The sequence below is a fragment of the Mus musculus genome, chromosome 9 (genome assembly GCF_000001635.26).
Source record: "Mus musculus strain C57BL/6J chromosome 9, GRCm38.p6 C57BL/6J".
Classification (NCBI taxonomy): Eukaryota; Metazoa; Chordata; class Mammalia; order Rodentia; family Muridae; genus Mus; species Mus musculus.
This window is the reverse complement of record NC_000075.6, coordinates 111,512,273-111,538,320: the sequence shown is the minus strand read 5'-3', so window position 1 is coordinate 111,538,320 and position 26,048 is coordinate 111,512,273. Positions and strand designations below refer to the sequence as shown.

General features: G+C 44.2%; 1 pseudogene; it reads left to right on the top strand.

Annotated features, from left to right (window-relative positions):
* Gm6167 (predicted gene 6167) lies at positions 3,813-4,660 on the top strand (annotated as a pseudogene).

Below are 26,048 nucleotides of genomic sequence, written 5' to 3'. Positions count from 1 at the left end.
TTTCATTTCTGGTTTTATTAATTTGGATACTGTCTCTGTTTCCTCTGGTTAATCTGGCTAAGGTAATTATCTGTTTTGTTGATTTTTCTCAAGGAACCAGCTCCTGGTTTTGTTGATTCTTTGTATAGTTCTTTTTGTTCCTACTTGGTTGATTTCAGCCCTGAGTTTTATTATTTCCTGCCCTCCACTCCTCTGGTATATTTGCTTCTTGTTGTTCTAGAGCTTTCAGGTGTGCTGTCAAGCTGCTAGTGTAAGCTCTCTCTAGTTTCTTTTTAGAGGCACTTAGAGCTATGAGTTTGGTTCATAGCTTCATTTAGTTTCACTGTTTCTCTCTTTAGTTTCTGTTTCCATGATCTGTCCATTGCTGAGTGTGGGGTGTTGCAGTCTCCCACTATTATTGTGTGTGGTGTGATATGTGCTTTGAGCTTTAGTAAAGTTTCTCTTATGAATGTGGATGCCCTTGCATTTGGAACATAGATGTTCAAAATTGCGAGTTCATCTTAGTAGATTTTTCCTTGGACCAGTATGAAGTGCCCTTATCTTTTTTGATAACTTTTGGCTAAAAGTTGATTTTATTCAATATTAGAATGGCTACTCTAGCTTGTTTCTTGGGACCATTTGCTTGAAAAAAAAAAAACGTTTTCCAACCTTTTACTCTAGAGAACACTCTACTCTCTAGAGGTAGTGTCTGTCTTTGTCACTGAGGTAGATTTCTTGTATGCAGCATAATGCTGGGTCCTTTTTATGTAGCCAGTCTCTTAATCTATGTATTTTTATTGGGGAATTGAGTCCATTGATGTTAAGAGATATTAAGGAAAAGTGATTGTCACTTTTTGTTATTTTGTTGTTGTTGTTACAAGTGGAATTATGTTTGTGTGGCTATCTTCTTTTGGGTTTGTTGAAAGATTACTTTCTTGCTTTTTCTAGGGTGTAGTTTCCCTCCTTGTGTTGGTGTTTTCCATCTATTATCCTTTGTAGGGCTGGATTTATGCAAAGACTTGTGTATATTTGGTTTTGTAATGGAATATCTTGGTTTCTTCATGTATGGTAATTGAGAGTTTTGCTGGGTATAGTACCCTGGGCTGGCATTGTGTTCTCTTAGGGTCTGCATAACATCTGTCCAGGATCTTCTAGCTTTCATAGTCTCTGGTGAGAAGTCTGGTGTTGTTCTGATAGGTGTGCCTTTATATGTTACTTGACTTTTTCCCTTACTGTTTTTAATATTCTATCTTTATTTAGTGCATTTGGTGTTTTGATTATTATGTGATAGGAGAGATTCCTTTTCTGGTTCAATCTATTTGGAGTTCTGTAGGCTTCTTGTATGTTCATGGGCATCTCTTCCTTTAGGTTAGGGAAGTTTTCTTCTATAATTTTGTTAAAGATATGTATTGGCCCTTTAAGTTAAAATTCTTCACTCTCTTCTATATCTATTATCCTTAGGTATGGTTTTCTCATTGTGTCCTGGATTTCCTGGCTGTTTTGGGTTAGGAGCTTTTTGCTTTTGCATTTTCTTTGACTGTTATGTCAATGTTTTCTATGGTATCTTCTGCACCTGAGATTCTCTCTTCCATCTTCCATTCTTGCATTCTGTTGGTGATGCTTGCAACTATGACTCCAGATCTCTTTCCTAGGTTTTCTAACTCCAGGGCTGTCTGTCTCCCTTTGTGATTTCTTTATTTTTTCTATTTCCATTTTTAGATCTTGGATGGTTTTGTTCACATCCTTCGCCTGTTTGTGTTTTCCTGTAATTCTTTAAAGGATTTTTGTGTTTCCTCTTTAAGGGCTTCTAGCCGTTTACCTGTGTTCTCCTGTATTCCCATCAGGGAGTTATTTATTTCCTTCTTAAAGTCCTCTATTATCATCATGAGAAGTGATTTTAGATCTGAATCTTGCTTTTTCAGTGTGATGGTGTATCCAGGACTTTCTATGGTGGGAGAATTCTAATGATGCCAAGTAACCTTGGTTTCTGTTGTTTATGTTCTTACACTTGCCTCCTGCCATCTGATTATCTCTAGTGCTACCTGCCCTCACTATATCTGACTGGAGCCTGTCCTTCCTGTAATCATGGTTGTGTCAGAACTCCTCAGAATTCAGCTGTCTGGGATCCTGTGATTCTGAGATCCTGTGATCCTGAGATACTAGGTGTGTCCAAGCTCCTGGGAGTCATGCTGTCTCTGGAACCCTGAGATCCTGGTGTGACCAAGCTCCTGGAATCCTGGAATCCTGGGATCCTGGGCATGTTAGAATGCCTGGGAGTGGAGTTTCTTCTGTGTGTTGTGGGACTGGCTATGGAGTTAGCACCGAAGGTCTGCTCAGAGAACCTATGATCCTGTGATCCTGGGTGTGTTAGAGCACCTGGGAGTAGAGCTTCCTGTGGGTGTTGTGGGACAGGCTGTGCAGTTCACACTCAGGGCACCAGCTCAGACTGGAAGGAACCTGTGCAACTGGTCTGGCGGAGTTCCTGGGTGCCTGGGTCCCACTGGTCCCACTTACTTCTGGTGTTGGGGTAGATGTTGTATCCTAGTCACCTCTGATCCTATGATCCTGGGCGTGTTAGAGTGCCTGGGAGTGAAGCATGGTTCTTCAAACATGTGCTTGTGCGTGCACATGTGCGCACACACACACACACACTTTGAAAAGTCTTAGGTAAGCTCCAGTGAACAAGCCCCGCCTCCCGTCCATAAATCATGCCATTGTGTGATAGTGTGCCGTCAAGACAGACTACATTTATCTCCCCACTGCAATTCTCACAGGAATGTGTTCAGAAAGTACTGGTCACATTATCTTTCCAGAAAGGTTAAAAGAGGGATTTGCTTATCTATAATGATTTATGGAACAGACAAAGAAGTGCACAGATTGTAGCCAGAAAATGCATAGGAATCGACAGAATGGTTTAAAACAAAATTATGGTGTCGGGACATGAGGCCAATAGCTCCGTTCTTTAATAGGACAAAGGAGCAGGGCCCCATAAATCACATTTGTCAGGAATAAATAAAAAGAGTACCCAATAAGGCCAGTGGTCCTTGTTGTTCCTGAATCGCTCCTAATTTGTTGAGCTGCCCTGCCCTGCTCTGCCTCTGTCAGAGATAAGGTGCTCTGTCACTGCCGTGCTCTCTCCTGATTAAGTCTAAACAACAGTAAGTAAGCCTTCTGAGTGTCCCATCCAGACTTGACTTTCCCGGTGGGTGACTTGGCAATTTCAGCACAGAACAGATGTATCTAAGCAAAGACCCATATCAGCATACCCAGAAAACAGGCTCTCGGTGACTATGGAAAGCAAATATGCTTTCTAGTTCCTTCTCTCACAAAACCATTAGCAAATATGTCACCTGACAGTTTGATAGCTAAGAGAAGAGGAGCCAGGATGACGTCATACCAGGGCCCCAGCCCAGAGCTATTACACTGTCAAACATCCAGGGAAGGGGGCTGAAGAGCAAGTAAATGCAGATAAATACTTATAAAGTTGACTTAAAGACCTGCCTCACATCTCCAGATGAAGAAATAAAACAGAGGTGTTGCAGAGCTATCAATCTCTCAATACTCATTATGAAATTTTGTCCCTGAACCAGGAAGAAGAGCAAGCCATCTGCTGACTTAACATTTTAACTTGACATTTTAACACTAACTGAACTGTTTCACGATATATGTGTTTTATAACTCCCTGGGTCCTGTGTTTTACTGTGGTCCTAACAAAATGCAAAGTCTAATTTCAACACAACTTCCCTCCCTGCCTCCAGAATTACACTAAGCTCTCCCTGTGCGGTGGATAGTAGCTGGTATAAGCACCTTGTCAGAAACCCCTCACCTGACTCTCTCCACCAGCCGAGCAAGATGCCCAAAGGAAAGAAGGCCAAGGGCAAGAAGGTGGCTCCAGTCCCCGCCATCATCAAGAAACAGGAGGTCAAAAAGGTGGTCAATCCTTTGTTTGAGAAAAGGCCCAAGAACTTCGGCATTGGGCAGGACATCAGTCCAAAAGAGATCTAACACGCTTCCTCAAATGACCCTGCTACATCAGACTGCAGAGGCAAAGAGCCATCCTCTGTAAGCTGTTCAGAATACCTCCTGCCATTAACCAGTTTACCCAGGCCCTGAACAGGCAAACAGCTATTCAGCTGCTTAAGCTTGCCCACAAGTACAGGCCAGAGACAAAGCAAGAGAAGAAGCAAAGGCTACTGTCCTGTGCTGAGAAGAAAGCTGCTGGCAAAGGGAACAGCACCTATCCTCTGAGCAGGAGTCAGTACAGTCTCCACCTTGGTGAAGAACAAGAAGGCTCAGCTGGTGGTGATTGCCCATGACGTAGACCCCCATTGAGCAGGTGGTTTTCCAGCCTGCCCTGTGTCAAAAGATGGGGGTGCCCTACTGCATCATCAAGGGAAAGGCCAGGCTGGGGTGCCTGGTTCACAGGAAGGCATGCACCACTGTTGCCTTCACCCAGGTTAACTTGGAAGACAAGGGCGCTCTGGCTAAGCTGGTGGAAGCTATTAGGACCAATTATAATGACAGATATGACGAGATCCGTCGCCAATGGAGAGGCAACGTCCTGGGTCCTAAGTCTGTGGCTTGCACTGCCAAGCTGGAAAGGGCAAAAGCTAAAGAACTCGCCACTACACTGGGTTAAATGTACACTAAGTTTTCTGTACACAAATATAATTACAAAATTAAAAAAAAAAGAAACCCCGCAGCTAATCCTATAGAGAAGAAAGTGATACTGAGTGCACTGCGATTTGAATCTGAAGTTGGAAGTCGGGGGAAACATCTTCTTAAGACCATTGTCAGAGCTGGAGCATAAAAGGCAAATATACTGGGCTCTTACCCTCTGTTCCTCTCCCAGCTTTGATGCACACCTGCAGACCCAGGTCCTGATCTCCAGATCCATCCTTGCTCTGGCTTGACACCTGACTGGCTGGTTTCATCTTTGGCAGCCGGTTAGTGTTCACCTTAGTCTACTGTACTTTGTAGGACAAAGGCTTGGCCCTGCTCTGTAGTTCTAGCCAGTTTTCAATAAGACCCTCTATGAATCAATCCCTGGCCCTTTCTGCTTAAGTTACATGGTCCATCTGACTTATGTAGCAGGACAAAATGAACACCTGTCTATGGGTGTGACAAGCCTTTCAGCTTCCTCAAAGCGCGAGCAGGGCCCTCTCCTCTTGTTTGTTCAATACACAAGAAATCACAAGAGAATGAGATGTAGGAAGCCATTAAGGAAAAGAATGGTTACACCAGATCACAGGCTGGGGGAAGCTGTGGGTTTCTGAACAATGTCTGTGTGTGAAAGAGTTTTCGAGCACACAAGCCCCACATTGCTGCTAAGAGGGAGAGTGGGCAAGGACAGCAGCCATAACCTCTCCTTGAGGTCTGTTACACCCATAATGAGTGAGAGTCCTACCTTCTTCACAGCCAGTTCTAGTCTAGGAAAAAGGAGATGTTTATCAACAAATATTTTAATGAGTAATATCTATGGGGGGAACTTGAACACATGAATTTAGCAACAATAAAGAAAAGGATTCAGCTAGGGTGTGAGGAAGATGTGTGAGAGCAATGAGGTATACATGATCAAATCTATCTGTATTACACACATGAGTAAAAACTGTCAAAGAGTAAATGTCTTTACATAGAATTATTTTATTGTTTGAGAATTTTATACATGGATATAAGGTGTTTCGTTCAAATCCAACCCTCTACACCTGACCTTCCAACTCCTCCCATATCACCACAACCACCTTCCTCTCGTGACTTCAAGTGCTCTTAAAAAAAAAAAAATCGAGTCCTTATAGTACCACCAGTGTGTATGCAGGTGCAGGACATCCACTAAATCATAGGCGCGTAGCAGCGGCTGTGTCCAAAGCAGGGGGGGGGGGGGGGAAGCTCTCCCTCCCCAAGTAGTCACCGATCTCCAGTAGCTCCCCAGGCAGAGAAGTGGCTCTTCATGATCCCCTCCCCGACCTGTGCTAGGATTCTGGCTGGCTCAATCTTGTGCAGGTCTGGTGCATGCAGTCGCAGCTGCTGTCAGTTCGTATGTGCAACAGCCTTTCCATTTTGAAAAAAACAAAACAACAACAAAAAAAAAAAAAAAAACAGATGAGTGTGAGTATCCACTTCTGTATTTGCCAGGCACTGGCATAGCCTCACAAGAGATAGCTATATCAGGGTCCTGTCAGCAAAATCTTGCTGGCATATGCAATAGTGTCTGTGTTTGGTGGTTGTTTATGGGATGGATCCCCGGGTGGGGCAATCTCTGGATGGTCCTTTCTTCTGTCTCAGCTCCGAACTTTGTCTCTGTAACTCCTTTCATGGGTATTTTGTTCCCCATTCTAGGAAGGAACGAAGTATCCACCCTTTGGTCTTCCTTCTTCTTGAGTTTCATGTGTTTTGCAAATTGTATCTTGGGTAGTCTAAGTTTCTGGGTTAATATCCACTTATCAGTGAGTGCATATCATGTGTGTTCTTTTGTGATTGGGTTACCTCACTCAGGATGATGCCCTCCAGATCCATCCATTTGCCTAGGAGTTTCATGAATTCATTGTTTTTAATTGCTGAGTAGTACTCCATTGTGTAAATGTGCCACATATTCTGTATCCATTCCTCTGTTGAGGGACCTCTGGGTTCTTTCCAGCTTCTGGCTATTATAAATAAGGCTTCTATGAACATAGTGGAGCATGTGTCCTTATTACCAGTTGGAACATCATCTGGGTATATGCCCAGGAGAGGTATTGCTGGGTCTTCTGGTAATACTATGTCCAATTTTCTGAGGAACCACCAGACTGATTTCCAGAGTGGTTGTACCAGCTTGCAGTCCCACCAACAATGGAGGAGTGTTCCTCTTTCTCCACATCCTCGCCAGCATCTGCTGTCACCTGAATTTTTGATCTTAGCCATTCTGACTGGTGTGAGGTGGAATCTCAGGGTTTTTCTGATTTGCATTTCCCTGATGATTAAGAATGTCGAACATTTTTTCAGGTGTTTCTCAGCCATTCAGTATCCTCAGTTGAGAATTCTTTGTTTAGATCTGTACCCCATTTTTTATAGGGCTATTTGATTTTCTGGAGTCCATCTTCTTGAGTTCTTTATATATATTGGATATGAGTCCCCATAAGTAATCTGTGAGATGAGAAAAAAAAAAGAAAGAAATGTTTGCATTCATCAGACCAAAAGTTTCAAGCCAACCTAGTACATTGAACAATTCTCACATGTAGCATAAAATTGAAGGGAAAAAGTACAAAACATTTTCATAGCAGAAAAATTGACAATAAGTTTCTATTTAATTTTTTGAAAGTTCTTTTTAATTCCTAAATAAATTATGTTGCAATCTTCTTTGTTATTTTTTTTTATTTTGAAATTATAATGTGATCACACACTTATCTCTTTCGTTTCCTTCCTCCAAACCTTAACTTTTATTAGGAAGAATGCCAGAATGCCCATAGATACTGCTACCCAACTTTTGCTAAGCTCTTTACACAGACCACCTCATTCTTCCTACAGAGTACTCCTCTTCTGACACTTAATAATAAAATCAACATTTCATAGCATTTAAAATATAATTATCCATCTTTATCTGTCGCACATAAATATCTACTGTGATGCTTTGTTTCAACATTATGACTTTGAGATGGCATGGAGTTTAAATTCCCAAAATATTTGCTGTGGTTGGAGCTGTACCTCAGTGGTAGAATGTATGCCTAGCTTGTCTATACTCAAAACTCAGCTCGAAAGAATAAAGCCTAAAAACAGCTTGGGGGGAGGAAAAAAAAAACCTGCTACTTTGCAGCAGTCGGATACTACCTCTGTCACAATCTGTCCATCCCCTCCCCAACGGTGATCCCTGAGTCTCAGGAGGAATGGGTGTGGTACAAATGTCCCTTTTAGGACCGAGGACTCCACAGAAAGAAGAAATACCTTAAAAATAAAACATGAGAGTCAAAAACAAAATAAAAGCAACAAGTGACCACTGGCCAGACAAAGCAGGACTTTCTCTGGGTAAAGAATGAGCAGATAGGGCCTGACTGATCCAGCAATTAAAATACAAGAGATTTCCGTCAGAGAAGATACGGGAGCTCCGGGGCTGTGGCTTTGGGATAAAGATGCTTTACACGTCCGGTTTGCTAAAATTCTGCTATATCTGTGCAATTTGGAAGAACCCTCGTTTCCGTTTCACCACAGAAATTAGAGCAGGATGCTCACTCTGTGTGAGAGAAGGTCTGCTTGGGGGATGCAAGGCAAGCGCACGCAATGGCCTCCAGGCTGCCTGCTGGTGGAAAGCAAGCCTGTAGGCTGCCCACTCCAGCATTGAACTTGGAATTTTTTGTATTTTTCTATATGAAAAGGGGGAAGAACTAGAAAAGCCGGGTTTAAAGGAGGATAGATCAACTTCCATTCCAGGCACATTTTCCTATCCTGCACCCAACAGCTACCCAAAAAGCCACAGGTGGACACAATTGTTAACTCCATTCAGCTATCTGCACCGTCAAGGCAAATGAGCCAAATATGCCGAACACATCAACTACTTTATCCAAGTGCATACTGGGAAATCAACTGCCAAGAGTGCCTTGTGATGGGTGCCTGGCACTGTCCGTGAAAATAGAACTTGAAGCACACAACCAAGGACAGTGTGCTGTTAGTCCCTCGAAGCACCTGTGTTCAGCTTGTGTTAGAAAGCAGCCCTGTGGTCAGTTCTGATGAAGCAGCTAGGGATGTGGGCAGCTGACTTGAGCTGCTGGGACAGCTAAGCCCCACAACCAAGAGTCAGACCCACTGTGGTGAAGAAATTAGAGCTGAAGATCCTGAGGTGAAGTCTCATCGAGAACCCCAGACAACATTTACATCCTTCACCACCACCACACACACAGGGTATGCTCTGTTCCCATTCAGTTCTAGGAACTTAAAATTTTCCTTTCTAATTGACTTGATGGCCCACTCATCACTCAACAGTGTCCTGTCTATCTCTGTAGGTTTGTGTATGGTCTATAGTTCTTCTTAGTACTGAGAACTAAGATAGATTCCCAAAGGATGCTAGCTCAACTAGCAAGAAAGACACTTTCACATCAATGTTTATAGCAGCCCAAGTCACAGAAAACTAAGTTACAGAGCCAAACCTGCCCAGTGACTCAGAAATTGGTAAAGGAAACATAACATACATATATAATACAAATTCATACACATAAAACCGAATGGTTCTGAAATTTTATTTTTTATTATGTATATATATGTGTCTATATATGTATATGTGCACACAAATACAGTACTTGGTGATGGATCCCTGGAGCCAGAGTTATAGGTAGCTGTCGGCTGCTGGACATGAGTGTTGGGAACCAAATTCTAGTCCTCTGCAAGAACAGAGCATGACCTCAGCTACTGAGCCTAATCTCCTCGACCTGGTGTGGATAGCCTTGGGGCTAATTATATTTGATGTTAATTCTCTTCTCCCAGGAGGGGCTGCGAACAAGGAAAGAGTCAGGATTCAGGTGATTTCCTGTAAACCTACTCCTACCTTAATTTGTAAAATAAAGGAGAGCTGATGATTGGGCAGATAAAGGGGAGGTGGAGCAGAAGGTTGAGAGAAAGAAGAAGGAGAAAATGGAAGAGAGAGAAGACGCAGAGGAGAAAGAAGAGAAGCGGAGCAGAAGTACATGGCCTGAAGAAACAGCAAGTTCTAAGGGGTCTCATAGATGTGGAAGATGGTAGTGTAGTGGTAGATCTGCCCAATCTAGGCACATGGCATGTATTCATATTAACTATGTTGTGTTTTCATTGCTGGGGCATATTTAGGTTTACTGTAACATTTACCTACTCAGAAGAACAAAGGAAATGGAGATAGTCATATGAAGTGAATTAAATCCCCCAGAGCTCCCAGGGACTGAGCCATCAACAAAGGAGTACACATGGCTCCAGCTGCATATGTAGCAGAGGATGGCCTTGTCAGGCATCAATAGCAGGAAAGGTCCTTGGTCCTATGAAAGCTCCATAGATACCCCAGTGTAGGGGAATAGAGGGCGGGGAGGTGGGAGTGGGTGGTTGAGTGAAGGAACACCCTCACAGAAGCAGGGGGAGGGAAAATGGGATAAAGGGGTTTCCAGGGGGGGGAACAGGGGAAGGGGATAACGTTTGAAATGTAAATAAAGATAATATCCAAGAAAAAAGAAAAAAATCTGTCCCAGAAAGACAAATACTAAGTGATTTGTCACTTTTGTGGTTTCTGGATTTTTGATGGAAACACAAAATCATATGTATACTTAATAAGAAAACAGGAGCAGATGCATCTAAGGGAACAGAGGGATTACCAGGAACCAGAAGGAAGAGAAAGGGAGGGTGGTGGGGGCTGGGGCAACACTGGAAGAGCATCCCAGAGTTGTATGAATGCCTCTACGCATGCCTGTGCCACGGAATATGGGACAAAAAGGCAGAACCATTTTAAAAAGTCTGCAGACCACTTGGGGAAGGCCAATCTATCAAGCCTTACATTTTTGCAGTCATCCTTCCAGACTTGGTCAAAAATAATAATAAAAAATATAATAAAGCTTTTAGTGTGCTAAATGCATCTGAAACCTGAATTAGATTGCAGCTACTCACAGGGGATATGGTACACATCTAAATGACTTCTGGGTGTAGTCACAGTAAACATATTGGAAGAATTTGAAGACAACATCTCCCTTTTGAGGAGCCCAAGACATCTGCTTTTAAGCTCTAATGTTTTTTTTTACCTCACATGATTCGCCATGCAGCTTGGCTACCAGAACCATCTAGAACCATCTAGAACCATCTAGAACCATCTATTACCCTCCCCCCAAGAACAAAAACCACAAGTCATGTGTTGGGCACGGCTGTGGTGGTAGCAATTTTCAGGGTTCAGTCCATTTCTAAAGTCTTCTAGCTCCTCCAGGGTGAGTCACACAGCTGCCAGACTACAATTCTCAGACCACATCTGGAGTAGTGCTGGCCTCCTGCCTGATTGGTCTTCCAACCCTTTGTTTCTGCAAAAAAGCCCAAGTAAACAGACATTTGTCTCTTTTAGACAGTAGAGACTCACTTGAAACCCTAAGAACTCCACGCTCGGAGCAACACACTAGAGTGCTTTATGCCTGTGAAACTATTGAAAGACCCCCGACGTGGGTAGTCAATCAATCTGAGGAGACCCTCTCAAGGACCAGCGAGACCACGATTCGGATGCAAACAGCAAGAGGCTTTATTGAGAACACGGGTACCCGGGCGACGCAGTCTATCGGAGGACTGGCGCGCCGAGTGTGGAGTTTTTACCCTTTTTATAGGGCTGGGGCTGGGGAGCAAAAAGCGCGGTTACAGAAGCGAGAAGCGAGCTGGTTGGTTAGTTCGAATAAGGCTTGGGGTATTTCTCGGTCATTTGGGGAAACTGAGGTGGGACTTTTTAGTTCTAAACAATGTCTATTTTCAAGAAATGGGTATGGGAGGGGTACGAGGAAAGGGTCTAATGAAGGTTTAACAATGGGCACACACCTGGTCAGAACATTGGCAGACACACAGGTTCAAGGAGTGGCCAGAGCACTGTGCACCTCTATTTTTTTTAAATCAGTGAAGCTAGTTCTGCTAACACTGACGTCTGAGAGCCATCTGTTCTTGGCCCTGAGCCGGGGCCCAGGTGCTTGACCACCGATATTTGGCCCCTGTCCCAGTATTATTCAGCCTTAATCTTTAACTGTTAATCTTTAACTGAACTTTCTTGTAACTTTTGAGAACTCAGCTCTGGTACTTTTTCATGCCTTGCAAAATGGCGTTACTGCAGCTAGCTTGCTAAGCCTGATGGTGGGGTCTTTCACTATGCAGATGGCAAAGAGCTGACAGACATTTGTGTCTTTCCTATTAAAATTCTGCTGTTTCCAAACAAAATTAACTTTATATTCATTCATGAGGAGTATATTTCTGCTCGAAGCTCTTGTAAATAATAGTTGTTGGTTTTTGCATTCATTTGATAGCAGAAAACACTCCCAAACAGACAAATCCAATTAGCATGAACATATTGCGCTTTCATCAGCAAACAAAAGATGGAACCACAGGAATAAACTCTGCTCTTCTAAGAGAAGTGGAAATGAGTCCTAAAGATTCCCTTCAGTTCCTAACTATTAACACTAAAGCCAATCCCACTGAGAACCCAGGCACAGTATGAAAACCCAGCCGCTAAATGAATGTGTAGAGTCAATTCATGGTGCTCCTACCCCTCGGGATGTTAGCAAAGCCAAGAAACTGGGGCCCCCACTGGGCTCAGAAATTGTTTTAAACCAATGACTTGTATTAAAAAGGGGGTGGGGATATGAAAACATTCTTGTTCTTGCCTTAGCAGAGAATGGTGTCCACCTGTCTCCATCTGCGATGTTCAAGTCCTCCTTGTCCCCCCCACGAGTGGGTCCCAAACTCTATGCCCGGGAAACGGGAGGCACACCAGGATGCTCCCCACTATTGCTCCCTGCACACAGGTTCACAATGCTATGGTCCAGTCCATCAGCAGATGCTTGTCAGCATCCAGAGAGAGAGAGGCTCAGTGTCAAAAGGACTAGGAAGCAGAGTCAGGAGGCACATCAGAAGAATTCGGGAGCGTGGGCAGAGTGATTGATAAGAGTTGGGTTTAAATAGATACAAGATTCCCAGCAGGAAACCAGACTGGAGAGGTGATGGGACCCTTTCACAGCAGCCTTTGGGACTGTTGTACAAGGATACAGAATTTCTGTGGACAAGCCCATTTGCTGCCCAGCATCCCTTAAACGTGCTCCACATTCAAAAGAATGCTACGGATTCCACGGAATTCGAGTTCCACCCCACCACTCCCCTCCCATATCCAGAACAAGAGTGTTTTTGTCTGTAACTCGGCCAGTAAATGAAAGTCAGGACAGGAGACTGAGAGATGAGAAATACTACAAAATGCTGATTTCTACTCTCATCCAACACAAAGATGGTCCCCCAAAATGGATGATACTCCCTGGATAAGAGGAGTCTCACCAAAATTTAGGGAGGTCTCTCAGCTACTGCCCAGGATCTAGAAACCCAGATCACAGAGCTGTCTTGACCCTGAATTTCAAAAAATAGGCTACCACTTCATAAGGTAAATTAAACTGATAAAATATTATGTGCCATTTATATTTATTGGGAGCAGACACCAGGAGTAAGGAGGCCTCTCCCTTAACTCTTTCTAAGCCCCTGTTTCTTGTGGTCAGGCTAGTTCCCTGGCTCTGTAATGGAAACAGGAAAAACAATTAAGCGTATCAGAAATATGACACCCAATTAAGTCATATACCCAAGCAGAACCCTTTTGGTGTTTTTCTGAATGGTTGTGTTGTTGAGCTGCGTTCTGAATATTATTTCTTTACCCATAGATTTGTGCTGCTCTCAGCCTCAGTGAGATTCAGTGTGCTAAGAATGAGTGGCTATGGATACTCAGCTGCTAATGGGACATCTACATCAACTTCTTCCCCTACGGCTCAGGGAACATCACAAGAATTGGAGAGCTGCAAGATGTGCTGTGAAATGCTGTCCTCTGGTCATGGCATGGCTGTCGCACACATGAACTCACAACAACTGTGTTACCAGCAGAAGGTCAAACCAGTTAATTATGGCAGTAATAACAGTGGTGGTGGTGATGATGGTGGTGGTGGTAATGGTGGTGATGATGGTGGTGGTGATGGTGGTGGTTATAATGGAGGTGATCATGATGGAGATAGTGGTGATGATGGTGGTGGTGGTGGTGGTGGTGGTGGTGGTAGTGAACAGAAGTCATTTCAACTCATTGCCAAGACTAAAGGGATGGTGGAAAGTACTAAACAAGCCTGCAAGCACACCCAGCAGAATATGTTTGGTGCATAATAGGAACCTTCAAAATTACCACTTCACCTGCCTTTTTTGTCTTTCCAACAAGGTCTCATTTATCCCAGGCTAGCCATGAACTCTCTATGCAACTGCAAACGACAAACTTCTGATCCTTTCTCTTCCTCCATGCTGGGATTTCAGGCATGCACCACTACTGCAAAATGCATGTTTTCTTCCCTGCCCCAAGCTCCAGAAACAACATCAAATATATAAACAAACATCTTGGCCATAAGTTTTGGCTGTTCTCCAACCATCTCATAAATTAACATCCCATTTATTCTGATCTGAGTTTTGCCACATGGTTAGTTACCTGGTCCTTAGCTATGTACAACTGCCCTCCCCTCTCTGCGGGCCGACTCCTCCCCCACCTACCCCTTTCCCAGAATCCATACTGCCTAGCAGATGTCCCACCTTCTATTTCCTGCCTCAGCTATAGGCCAATCAGCTTTAATTGACAGCTGCCGCATCCATACAGAACACAAGGGATTTTCTCTACATACTACACCCAGTTTTATGTGGTGCTGGGATCAAACCCAGAGCTTCATGCATGCTAAGCAAGTGAGCTATATCCCAGCCCCTATTTTTAATTAAGTAAAAATGTCAAGGATATTTAGAGGCAGAATAGAACACTTTTATACCATATTTATATTTCTGTTTTAAATATGCACATTACAATTTAAAGCACAGTCCAGAACGCTCGTGGCATCCTGTATCATGAGTTTTAACATATAACAATCACCCACATCTCTTGGAAGACCAGGTCACCGTAATGAATTATGAAACTGTGTGAAATCACGCATCCCTCTTGGCCTCTTCAAGATGATCCTGAGCGAATGACTCTTATCCATGCCTGAATAATTTTATTCTTAACCAAACCTTGCCTTGCATCATCTTGTTGAACCAGCACTGAATGTTAGGCCAGCTTCTCACTGTACAGTGCCACACATCTGCCTGAAACACAGCCACTTCTGGGTAACTCTTTTCATTGTCTCTTCGCTGGAGTCTCCCTCTGTCTTCTCTGCCTCCGGCTATGTCTTTGCCATCCTTTCCTTTCTTCTCCTTTCTGCTGGCTACAGGACTCCTTGCCTCCAGAATCTGGCACAGGCCCAGTCCTGCCACCATCCTAAAACTAGAAAAGTTCAAGGACAGCGAATAGTAGCAAAATTCTCCCCTAATTGATTGGATAATAAAGATGACAAGAAGCCAATCACTGGGCGAGGAGGAGGCGGGCCTTCCGGGTCTGAGAGAGGAAGAGGGAACACAGGAGGAAGGCACTTCGATTTAGACTGCGAGGGCAGCGAAAGCAGGTAAAATGTGGACCGGGCACTGTTAGATCTGGTGGCAGAATCCACCAGAATCTGCCAGCCGAAGATTTCTAACATAGAATAGTTAATTTGTTTAGGAGGATAGATTCCTCGCCCAGTGATCGTGTTATCTGTTGATTGATTCTAAACTAAGATTGTCTGGCGTTTTCCATTTTGACGCGACTCAACTGAGCTCCAGGGAAAAGGTAGCCAGCCTCAGCGGAGCGTGGGTTGGTGAGAGTGTAACCCCAGCTAGACACAGAAATTTGGGGGTGCTGAGTGGTTTGGCAGCAGCTGGCTGCTGAGGTTGGATGACTGGGAAAACAACAGTTTTCCCAGCGGCAATCAAACCGAGGAAGTTAGGTAGACAGCCGCAAGTTAGGTAGCCATGGAGGAAGGGAAACCACTGCAGCCAGACAGTAGCCGGCGATAGCATGGGTTGTTTTTAATAATTACACAAAACAGCTAAGGGCTCCATGTCAATCATGTTGGGAGGCTGTCTTCCAAGCTCTTCACTGAAGGTTAAGAATTTCTGATTTTTTTTAAACAAGAGATGAGTGTGAACCTACTCCTCCACTAAGTACCAGCCTATCCACACAGTCTCCTCTGCCCAGCTCTCCTAAGTGTTCCAGTGTGGTGTCTGGCACCAAGAGAGAAATTCTGCCCTGGACCCAAATGATGGGCTGCCTTCCTCCCGCTAGAAGACAGCCTCCATGTCACCAAATTAGGCCTTGTTTCTGCTCCGCCCATCTATGGCTACAGCTAGAGTGACCAATCAGCCCCCGTGTTTTATCTGGGCTGCACAACTTCCTCTCCCAGAATAGCCTCTAACCAAGCCTGATTACAGTGGGGTTGGCCATGTTCTTGCCGGGACCGAGCTGAGCAGATCTCCCCTCACCGGAACCCAGGTGCTTCATGCTACCCCCAAGCGTCTCCTGAGAGCAGCCACTCCTTCCTTCTCCTCATCCATCTGGGGCTCCTCTTTGCTCCCCATGAGCTACAGAGCTAGCACTCCAACCTCTCAGAGAGGGGCTGGCACTCTCTCAGGGATTATCCGAGGTACTACTTATAAGTCATAACGCAAGGACTGCTTAATAAAGTAGAAAATACACTCAACTTTAAGCTGTAAACTGGAGTACTGGATAGCTCGGCAGAAGCCCACGGTCTCCTTAGAGCCCACAGTACAGGGATCATTTTGAGCCATCGATTTTATTTAATAGTAATAACTTTGAACTTCATAAATATTCAACTAAAGGATAAATTATTAGGGAGAATATATAATATACATTAATTTCTAATATGAAACCCTAGGATTGGTTTAATTCAGACCAAAATTATTACCACAGGTCTAGACCCCTTCCTCAGATCACTCCACTGTCACCTAGAAGCACACATGCACTTTCCTCACTTATAAGTGGGAACATTGGAGAAGCACACCACTGTGGCTGGTTGCCCTTGTTCAAGATGGTTCCTGCCGGGCAGTGGTGGTACATGCCTTTAATCCCAGCACTTGGGAGGCCGAGGCAGGCAGATTTCTGAGTTCGAGGCTAGCCTGGTCTACAAAGTGAGTTCCAGGAACAGCCAGGGCTATACAGAGAAACCCTGTCTCCAAAAACCAAAAAAAAAAAAAAAAAAAAAAAAAAAAAATGGTTCCTATTGTGTTGGAAATTATTATTGTTATTATTATTATTATTATTATTATTATTATTAACATTTTACAGCTATGTATTCCTTTCCTTCCTGGGTCTTCTCATGACCATCATTTTCAAGGCCATTCAAGATGCCTTTGAGAGATTTTTAAAGGCCTGATGTTGCTCTCCAGGATGACATTGAAAGGCTGGGGAGGTAGGGTGGCTGTTGCATGAACTATGAAGAGATTTTTATCTCAACAATTATACATAAACACGGGTTTATGTTATTGTCATAAACAGAGCCACTGTGAGCATTCTTATCATCAGATCCAGTTCTGCATTATTAGTAATTTTGTGATAATAACAGGGAAGTGGTTCTGTTCTCAAGAATACAAATTGCCCAGACATCCCTATTCTTGGGAGAATCAGTGAAGTTTAAACAAGCCACTTGTGCTGGAAAGGAGAGTATCCAGATGCTAAGGATACACTAAGGCTCCCGAAACATCATCTGCAGGTCCCTGGACAACATTCATCTCAGGCCAACTACCCACTCAAACATCTACTGTACAGATAAATGATAATTCAGACTGGAAACTTAGAATAGAACTGCAGAGCCACCCCTATGTCTGAATTACTGCTATTCACAAACTGTGTTTCTAATACACTTACCTTGTGCTTCTGTTACCCAAGTTACCTGGTGCTGTGATGGAACATGTGAGGCCATCAGCATCAACTAGGAAAGACTGGTGTGGGTCAAGGTTTCAAGGGATTCTGTGACCAACTGGCCCCATCGCTGTAGAACATCACTGAGGCAGAACAATCTGTAGAATGGGCATGGTGGGAGCAAAGGTGATCACTCCAGAGCAGCCAGGAGTCAGATAGGTAGATAACGAGCACAAGATACACTCTTCAAAGCGAGCTCCCTGTGACCTCCTCCAACCAAACCTCATCATTTATAGTTTGCACAAACCACAGAGCAGTTAGTTGGGGACCAAACCTTCAAGACATGGGCTCTAAGGGGAGCGCTTTAGATCCAAACCATGGCAGCTGTGATGCTAAAACCCAGAGCACCACAGAGATCAAATGGTTCTGCAGATAGCAATGCCTGTGAGAGTTAGAGGAGTCACTGAAACTTCACAGAACAAAGCACGCCCTGTCCTTCTGAAAACCAGGAGCTTCAAATCTATAAGGTATTAGACAAGAGTGTTTGTAACCCACACAACCATGATAAGCAGCTGACTGACACTGTCATATAACAATAAATAAATCTTTGGGCTGGAGTGAGCAGAGGTCCTGAGTTCAAGTCCCAACAACCACATGAAGGCTCACCATCTGTACAGCTACAGTGTACCCATATGCATTAAATAAATGGATAAATGTTTTTTTAAAAAAAAGGAAAGAAAGCAAGCTGTCGTACTTTACAACCCACTAACATAGGGGTTAGTGTGGTCAGATTCAATGAGGGCTACATTCTACTGTGAAAAGTGACAGCAAGACCCAGTCTGGAGTAGTCTCACAGAGACTATCTTCAGAGGCCAAATTACAGCTCTCCGTGTATCTGATAAAAGGCAGCTGTAGCAATTTTCCAAGGTGAGGGCAAGGTCATGCGACTCAAAGTCAGAGTTCTCTTATCCTAAAATTGCAACAATAGTAATAATAACTATGCCACATCTATTGACTCTCTGAAATAACAAGTTTGTAATCAGCCACAAGGAAAATCCGCATCACTCGCTCTGCTTCCCAATCCATGAGAAAATGCTAAGAGCCCAAGGAATGTGAGTCTGTGATGGTTGTCAAGAACAGCGAGTAACTCCTAGGGTGTGATCTGTAAGAATATCTGGGTTGATTAAACACATCCTTCCCGTCTCAACAAGCTCTGAGAATTGCCCCCTAAGAAGAATTCTTTTATAATTTCTTCTCTCATTGCTTTTAAATTACAGCTTGCCAACTCTGTAATCCACTGAGTTGCATCGTGGTAAACGCCTTGGGAATGACAATGCTTGGTCATCATTCTCTGTATTGCACACCATGACTACAAGTTAAACAAGTTCATAAGAATTCTGGGCATTGCCCATTGACCATGAGGCTGGATTTGAACCCCCAGAGTCTGTCATTGCTCTTGATAAGGTGTGGACCTCCCTGTATCCAAGAAATATCCTGCTTGAGTGCCAGCCAGGAAGAAAGCCCTCCAGAGCTTCTATGTTCTCAGTAAGCTCTTCATAGAATGTTGGTCAGATAAGGACCACATCTGCAGGATAAGAGTGTGCGTGCTGGTGCTGCCTGGGTCCTCCCTGATCAAGTCCCCAGGCACATCTGGTGGATCTGGAACACTTCCACGGAGGAATAAGAGAACAGTAATTCCTTATATCTCCAGGTGGCTGTAGGTAGAGCTACTTCATCCTACCATAATGCCAGCATTATAGAAGTCCATTGTGTGACTGCCTCCCTAACCACACCTCTCTCCCTGAGACAAGATCTAATGTAGCCCTGGCTGGCCTTGAGCTTACAGAAGTGTACCACCACACCCAGTTTATACAGTGCTGGGGATGAAAACCAAGACTTTATGTATGACAGGAAAGTCCTTCACCAAGTGAGCCACATGCCCAGACCTGGTGCAATGACTTCAAATTAGTATCATACGCCTTGCATCTATCTACAGTATTCTCCAGATTAACTTAGAAATCGGGGATCAAGCGAAAGTGACTGCTTTCTTAATTCCATCTTCTTTCAATTTCACTAAAAGAATAGGAAATTGTATGTGTATATCTCCTAAAGAGTTTACTACAGTCACTTCATTCACATTTTTGGTTTCTAGATCCTAGGGCATCTCTAGGACAGGGGAGACTTTACCAAAATCTATGTAGTGACTATCAGTTGCACTCTCAGTTGCACCTGAAATTCTCATTTCTGTGAATACTTTGTTTAGACAATACACTCAGGAAGGAATGGGAAGATGTGATTTTGAACACATCTGTGCTAAGCAGTATTGGGAGATAAAGTACTTTTCCATTACCGTCAAAACTGAAACATCAGGTAAATCTTGGCAGGTGATTTCCTGTTCCCTAACTGCAATGGCAGTCAATCTTCACATCTAATCAGTCAATAAGTTCCTTTCTTTCCAAATATCCTGACCTCATTTATCAACTGAAATAATACATTAATTTTGAAAGCCACTCATTTTCACCCAGAATGTAGCAAAATCTAGTCTAATTGGATCTCTTTCTTCATAGATGGGCTTTAAAAGACCTACGTTGAACAAAAACCACAAAATGTGCCAGTTGCAATTTAACTCTTGGGAACCAAAGCTTGTTTCTGTATAAAACTGGTGTTCCCAAGCCTAGAAAGATTCGAACCATAGATGAGAGGATAAGGCTGGTGATTCTCAGTCAGGCAAACAGCTTAGAAGAGGAAAGCTTGCATGGTATTAATGGCTAAAGCCAAGCCAACTGAACTGCCAGCAGACAGTGGGTATTTGCCAGGAGACTAATGCGCACAGTGAAAAGAAACCCTGGCCCAGTCCGCAGAAGCATGGAGTGCAGGAATCTCTCTATCTGAGTCTGTGGGTGCCATGAACTCTGGTAATCTGACAGATAGCTACAGGAAAGTCACTTTCCTTCATTCCATCCTCTGACTTCAGGGTCTCATCCAACAGAAAAGCAAGTAAAACAAAATGGCTGGCGGCTATCAAGGGGTAAGAAACCCAAGAGCTTAAAAAACAGTGCCACCCTGAGGCTGGAGAGATGGCTCAGTGGTTAAAAGCACTTGCTGCTCTTCCAGAGGACCTGAGTTCAGTTCCTAGCACCCATATTGGACAGTTCTTAACTGGCTATGACTCCAGCTCAAAGGGCTGATACCCCTTTCTGGTCTCTGCAGGCACTGCACCCATACAGCATACACTCAGAGCTAAAAGACCAAAATCCAATCTTCTCTGCTCAGAGAGTGTGGCACATGGAACATGAAGTGGATATGCATTATTTCTTGTTGGTTGGTTGGTTGGTGGGTTGGTTGCCTGGCTTTTTTTTTTCTTTCTCTCTTTCTTTTTTTGAGACAAGCTCTAACTGTACAGTCCAACTAGCCTTGAACTCATAGCAATCCCCTTACCTCAGCCTACTGAGACTGCAGTTTCAGGGGTGAGCCCACTTGATGGCAACAGAAGTATGTGGCTAACACATGGAGGAATCTAACATCTGAGGGCATTCACCTTTTTAGCATTTTCCTTTTTCTCTTTGCATCATCCTATTTTTTAGTGGGGGTTGGGAAGGGGGAAACATAGCCTGCCCGTCTTCTAAAATTAAACACTTCTACTCATGGTATATTCTATATGGATAACTTCTGTGCTCAGATCTTCTTTTCAAAACAAAGAGAAAGCAGATGTCACACTCAACCACTGTCACCACTGCAGTTGGCAGAAGTCATCATTCTGCAAAGACACACATCCTTCTAGAAGACTTGTGTAGCAGGCAGGTTTCTGTACAGAACACACATTACACACACACACACACACACAGAGAGAGAGAGAGAGAGAGAGAGAGAGAGAGAGAGAGAGAGAGAGAATCAATTGGGTTTCCTTGCACAGTAGGAGCTGGGTGGTCCAGCAAGGGTTATCTGTGCACTGAGACTGGACACCTCAGCAGACCCAATATGGTGCTGCAGACCTGATGTTCCTGGAGTGCAGGTGGCATTGGGTCCACATTGGAAGACCAAAGACACTTAAGTGCAATGAAAGCACATGGCAGTAGCAGCAATGGTCACACTCAGGAGGAAACAGCATCCTTTATCCTCAGTCCTTGTCTTAGGATTTTACTGCTGTGAACAATACCATGACCGGCAAGTCTTATAAAGGACAACATTTAATTGGGGCTGGCTTACAGGTTCAGAGGTTCAGACCATTATCATCAAGGTGGGAGCATGGAAGCATCCAGGCAGATGTGGGGCTGGAGGAGCTGAGAATTCCACCTCTTGTTTCAAAGGCAGCTAGGAGAAGACTGGTTCCCATGTGGTAAGGAGGAGGGTCTCATTGTCCACCCCCACAGTTGGGGAAGTGACATACTTCCTCCAACAAGGCCACACCTACTCCAACAAGGTCACACCTCCAAAGAGTGCCAGTCCCTGGGCCAGATGACCTTGGAAATAGATTCCTCATCAAAGCACCTAGAGGGGAAAAAAAAAAAACCCTCACCTTTGAGATCATGGGCAGTGGGAGTTATGAAATCATGTTAAACTTCTAAGCTTGTGGACACTTCTTAAACAGCAATAGAAAATTGATACACCTGTCTTGGATTTCAGGTGAGGATAGTCACACAAAGAATACATGATAAAGGAAAGTTTTCCAAGAAACCTACTTTTCCTCATAGCAGAGTGACTAGGTATTGAGTTTTCACTCACGGAGCTTGCCTTGATTCATTTAATGAAGATGTCTGATTAAGGGGGGTATGTGTGTCTGTGTGTGTATGTCTGTTTGTCTGTGTGTGTGTGTGTATCTGTGTGTGTGTCTGTGTGTGTGTGTCTGTGTGTCTGTGTCTATGTGTCTGTGTGTGTCTGTGTGTGCATGTCTGTGTCTGTTTATCTGTGTCTGTGTGTGTGTCTGTGTCTATGTGTGTGTGTGTGTTTGTGTCTATGTGTCTGTGTGTGTATGTCTGTGTGCCTGTATGCCTGTATATGTGTGTCTGTGTGTATATGTCTGTATCTGTATGCTTGTATGTGTGTATCTGTGTCTGTGTGGGCTCATGTATATGTAAGTGTGTGCATAGGTGCACGTGGAGGTCAGAGGTCAACCTCAGTGCCATTCCTCAGGAGCTACGCACACCTTGAACATGGTCTCTGCCTGGGACCTGGTGCTCACTGATTGGACAGGCTGGCTGACCAGCAAATCCCAAAGTCCACCTGTCCCTACCTACCCAGTGCTGTAATTGCAAGCCACAGTGTCTAGCTTTGATCCTGGGTACTGATCTGAACTCAGGTCCTCGTGACACACCCCCAACACTTTAGACTTAGCTATCACCTGAACCTCATCTGATCTTAGAGTCACAAATATTGAACTTTTAGAGAGAGACTGAAAGCTTCAAAAAAAGAACAGTAAACTCTCCTGGAGCCAAAGAGAGCATAAATAAATAATAGCTAAATAAATAAATGAATAAATAAAGGCTGACTCTGTGCATAAAATTTGCATTTGAATAGCATAGGGCATTAACATCTTGTCAGCTTACACTCAGAACCCACACACCAGCTCCAGAAATATGCTTACCACCAAGAGAGAAAGTCAGATGTGTACAAGCCAGAGAACAGGCTGCCAAATGTAAGCCCACTGTCTTGGAAGCCGGGCAGTGAATGGCAGGGAGAAGGGGGGCATCTTGAAAGTAATACCTTGAACTGCTGCCACAGGGATAATGAATTCAACTAGCTATGAAAATATTCTTCTGAAAGAAACAGTTTTGTGAAGTTATTCCCTGGGAAGGATGAAAAGCCATGCACTCCTCCCATCACAGAGAATTTAAAACCCACTCGTGTCGCCAGCTAACGGTGACAGATGAAGCCTCTACGCCACAGCAAGCATGCTACTGAGGGCCGGCACTTTAGAGTGGCAGCGCAAGGGAGGAGCCGTGCCAAACACATCACCTACCGTAGGGAGGTCGCTAGCTCACCGAGAAGACAGCTGTAGCTGGGTCAACCTTTCTATGGAGACAGGGTTATTTGTCTGCCAGATAGAGAGATCCTGGAGCTGGACAGATGGCTCAGTGGCTAAGGGTGTAGGCTGCTCTTCCAGAGGAGCCAAGTTTGGTTCCAGGAAGGCCTGTCGGGTAGCCTGTAGCTCCAGCTCCACAGGAATCGGATTCCTCAAACATCCTAACCACTTGCACTCAGTGTGCACATTCGAGTATACGGTGCAAACACACACACACACACACACACTCACACACACACATACACACACACTCACACACACACACTCACACACACATACACACACACTCACACACACACACTCGCACACACACACTCGCACACACACACTCACACACACACTCACACACACATACACACACACACTCACACACACACTCACACACACTCACACACACACTCACACACACACACTCACACACACACACTCACACACTCACACACACACACACTCACACACACTCACACACACACTCACACACACACACTTAGAGATAGTATTTAATAATATTAAAATTTTTTTAAAAGTGAATAATCTTCCAAAACTTTCATTCTAATAGTTCTTGAACAGCTAGAAATGATGGCTCATGCCTGTAATCCCAGCACTCGGGAGACAAAGGCAGGAGAATTGGGAATTCAAGGTCAGCCTCAACTACACAGTGAATGTGAGGCTAGCCTCTGCTACATGGAACCTTGTCTCAAATAATGGTACTAGGGGCTCGGTAGATGCTTCAGTGGATGAAGTTCTTACTGCAAAAGCATGAAGCCTGGAGCCCAGATCTTCAGCACCTACATCAAGGCCAGGCCATCTTGTGGCCCACCTGTAACCCCAGTGCTCATGATGTGGAAGCAGGAGGTCTCCAGGACTGACTAAACCAGCTGATTCTGCATGTCTCAGGTTCAGCAAAAGACCCAGCCTAGTAAACAAAGTGAAAAACAATGAAAACACCTAGCATGAACCTCTCACTCCACAGGCGTAGATGGATGGATAGACAGACAGATGGATGAACAGAAGGACAGATGGACAGGCACATACACACTTGTGAACGTGTGTGTGTGTGCACCACACGTGCTTATACAATTAATAATAATAATGGCCTTCGATCTCAATTTCCTTCAATAAAGCTACCCAGTCATAAAATGCTAGCAGAAATCTGTGTCACTGCCACATGTTATGTTTATATTTGAACTTCTAAGAGCTGCAGTGTACCATGGCACATAGACTCGATTACAGTTCGGCTTTTCTAAACATTGCCTGGCTCATCTCTTCTCACCAGGAAGCCTGCACATCTGACATCTCACATCTGCAGTGTCCTAAATAGATTTAAAAGTCAACCAACCACTCAGCCAAGAGGAGGACACAATGGGGGAAACTTCCTGCCCAGAGAGCAGAGGTGAGAAAGTCCAGCCCCTCAGAGCCACCTCCAGCCCCCACAGCAGGGGAGGAGGTGTGGCAAAAGCGGAAGCTGAAGGAAGTGAAATGAACCAGCTAATTTCTCTTTGCCAGCCTGAGTATGCTGGAAATGAATCTGAAATCCTCTCGTACAACGGTTTCCCTGTATTCAGATCACAGAAAATCAGGAAGAGATTTGAGTCTTCCTATTGTTCACAAGAGAGTGAGGTTGAGCCCAGAAGCCCACCACTCAGCGGGTCAGAGTCTAGACAAAACTGTGAGACAGTGGGCAGTGAGGTCTAGCCTCATCCTGTCACCTACCTGGCTTGCCTGAGAACTCCTTAGTTTCAATCCTGAAAGTCCCATTTGCTAAAGGCCTCTCAATCCTACACTAGTCTTGTCTGTACTCATCAGTGTTAGAAAAATTCCTTCTGTGGAGACTTGAGTACTATCTACCCTTCCCCATAAGGCCCACCAATGAACAAAGTAGGATTCCACCAAAGTTCACCCTAGGGAACCAACAAGAAAGTATCGGTGAACCTAAAGCCCTGGGAAATCTTCACCCAGCAATAAGATGACTTCCCCGTAGCCACAATGGGTGGAGCCCATCAATCATCTCTCTCAGCCTGTGTATTCTACCAAGTCCTGAGACACACACACACCCAATGCCAAATGTAATTAGGGCAGAATTGCGTACAGATGGCTGGGAAGGGCAGCTCAATTCTCAGATGAGGGTGCAGTAGCCCTTTCTACCCATTCCTTCTCCGAGAGAACTTGCACAGTTAACAGCTATGCATCTGATGGCTGCATGCAAGCAGACACAGCTGACCTGATGAAGATGTGAGGGCTGGAGGTGATGCTCTGAGGGTGAATTCTACAACCACCAGTTTGTAACTATTCATTCCCAATATGCACAGTCATAAATGTAAAACAAAGATGTCTGGCTGGGCTTGATAACCGTTCACGTTGTCTTTAATAATGTGACATCACTAATCTCTGCAGGAAACACCGGAGATTCGTGGTTATCTGTGAGCAAACAGTTCAACTGTCTTTTGAGAATTGCTTACTGGTGGAGTTTGGCTGTGACTTGTGAGTTCTTAAAGTCTTAAGGTGCCCCATGATGTCCTGTGCGAAAGATTGTAGCCATCCTTTGCACTGTAAGTGTGCTGGGACAGCATCATATCTGTTCATTAGAGTAGGCCTTAACCATACAGAAAA